Below are 2,567 nucleotides of genomic sequence, written 5' to 3'. Positions count from 1 at the left end.
GAGAGACACAGACACCAGTCAAAACCAGTATAAACCAGTTAAAACCAACTAAAACCAATATAACCAGTATAAACCAGTATAGAGCAGTATAGACCACTATAAAGCAGTATAGACCAATATGGACCAGTAACACACCCCCAGTGCCACCCCCTGGCCTGCGAGAGAGACACAGAGACCAGTTAGAACCAGTATGAACAAGTTAAAACCAGTATAAACCAGTCAAAACCAGTACAGACTGGTAACACACCCCTGTCCTGCAGGAGAGAGAGAGACCAGTTAAAACCAGTTCAGACCAGTTCACATCACATCAGTACAGGCCAGTTCAGACCAGTACAGACCAGTAAAGACCAGTATAGACCAATTCACACCAGTCCAGGCCACTAACACCAGTCCAGACCAGTATAAACCACTACAGACTAATTCACACCAGTACAGGCCAGTAAAGACCAGTACAGACCCGTTCATACCAGTTCACACCAGTAACACCAGTTCAGACCAGTATAAACCAGTACAGACCACTTCACACCTGTTCAGACCAGTATAAACCAGTAAAGACCGGTATCCCTCCCAGTCCCTCCCAGTTCCTACCAGTCCCTCCCAGTCCCTCCCAGTCCCTCCCAGTTCCCTTCCAGTCCCTCCCAGTCCCCCCAGTCCCTCCCAGTTCCCTCCTAGTCCCTCCCAGTCCCTCCCAGTCCCCTCCAGTCCCCTCCCAGTCTCTCCCAGTCCCTCCCAATCCCCTCCAATCCCTCCCAGTCCCTCCCAGTCCCGTCCCAGTCCCCCCAATCCCCTCCTAGTACCTCCCAGTCCCCCCCAGTCCCTTCCCAGTCCCCTCCCAGTCCCCCCAATCCCCTCCCAGTACCTCCCAGTCCCTCCCAGTTCCCTCCCAATCCCGCCCAGTCCCCTCCCAGTTCCCTCCCAGTCCCTCCCAGTCCCTCCCAGTTCCCCCCCATTCCCTCCCAGTCCCTCCCAGTCCGTCCCAGTGCTCCCAGTTTGGTACCTGGGCGTGGCTGAGGCTGACGCTGAGGCTGATGGTGGCCGAGGGGCGGGGCGGGGCCTGGGGGGCGGGGTCAGACTGGGCGTGGCCGTCGGGGGCGGGGTCATAACGAACCACCGAGCTCAGGACGGTCCGGCCCTGGGGGGGAGGGAGGGGGCGGGGCTTGGAGAGGGAGGACACGCCCCCTGCAGAGCCCCGCACAAACCACACCCACTCAAGCCACGCCCACTCCATTAAGCCCCACCCATTCCAGAAAACCCCTCAATTAAACCCCGCCCACTCATTAAGTCCCGCCCGCTTCATTAAGCCCCACCCATTTGTTAAACTCCCACTCCTCAATAAAACCCCGCCCACTCATCAAGCCCTGCCCACTTCATCAAGCCCCACCCATTCTGTAAGACCCCACCCCCTCAATGAAGCCACACCCACTCGTTAAGCCCCGCCCACTCCATTAAACCACACCCACTCACAGACCCCATGCACTCAATCAAGCCCCGCCCATCACATGAGTTGGCCACTCCCCCGAAAGACCACGCCCAATCAGCTGCATCATCATGTGGCCACGCCCCTTAAAAGGATCCTCCCACCACCTGCCTTAGGCCCCGCCCCATTTCAGGAGTCCACGCCCACTCCTGGGCCACGCCCCCTTTCCAGAACCTCCCAGCAGCTCCTTTTGAAGGCCACGCCCCTTTCTTATGACCACGCCCCTTCCCCAGACTCCACCCCTTATCAGTCCCTGTCCCCTCCCACTAAGCCCCGCCCATCAACAAGACCACGCCCCTTCAAAAAAGCCACGCCCACCCCAAAAGCTTCACCCACCCTTTAAGTCGCAACCTCCTCTGGCCCCACCCCCTTCCTGCAAGCCACACCCACCATCCAGCCACACCCTTTCAAAGCCCCACCCACAGAAGGAAACGTTCATCCCAAGCCACGCCCCTTCATAGCCCCCCCCCCTCAGCAGGCCCCGCCCACCCTGGGGTCCCAAATCCCATTTTTGGTCCCCAAATCCCATTTTTTGGGTCTCAAATCCCACTTTTGGTATCTCAAATCCTATTTTTTGGGGTCCCGAATCCCATTTTTTGGGGTCTCCCCTCATATTTTGTGATCCCAAATCCCATTTTTTGGGTCCCAAATCCCAATTTTTGGGTCCCAAATCCCATTTTTGTGCCCCCAGCCCCATTTTTGGCTCCCAAATCCCATTTTTTTGGTCTCAAATCCCATTTTTTCGGTCCCAAATCCCATTTTTTGGTGCCCCCGACCCCAATTTCGAGGTCCCGAATCCCATTTTTTGGGGTCTCTCCCCCCATATTTTGGGATCCCAAATCCCATTTTTTGGGATCCCAAATCCCATTTTTTGGGTCCCGAATCCCATTTTTGTGCCCCCAACCCCATTTTTTGGGTCCCAAATCCCATTTTTGGCTCCCAAATCCCATTTTTTTGTCTCTTGAATCCCATTTTTCGGGGTCTCTTCCCATATTTTGGGATCTGAAATCCCATTTTTGGGCTCCCGAATCCCATTTTTGGGTCCCAATCCCGTTTTTTGGGGTCCCAAATCCCGACCTTGGGGCTGTAT

The 2,567-nt window shown here is 55.7% G+C and overlaps 1 long non-coding RNA gene across 1 annotated transcript; it reads right to left on the bottom strand.

Annotated features, from left to right (window-relative positions):
- Positions 1-139: 139 nt before the first annotated feature.
- On the bottom strand, positions 140-2,567 carry LOC113980294. The gene is made up of 3 exons (XR_003538112.1): positions 2,555-2,567; positions 998-1,132; positions 140-155 (listed from the first exon to the last, which is right to left on the bottom strand). It is a non-coding gene; the product is annotated as an uncharacterized LOC113980294 (long non-coding RNA).

The sequence above is a fragment of the Neopelma chrysocephalum genome, unplaced genomic scaffold, assembly GCF_003984885.1.
Source record: "Neopelma chrysocephalum unplaced genomic scaffold, ASM398488v2 Primary Assembly neopelma1_93515, whole genome shotgun sequence".
NCBI classification, from domain to species: domain Eukaryota; kingdom Metazoa; phylum Chordata; class Aves; order Passeriformes; family Pipridae; genus Neopelma; species Neopelma chrysocephalum.
This window is presented reverse-complemented; position numbering and strand designations above follow the sequence as displayed.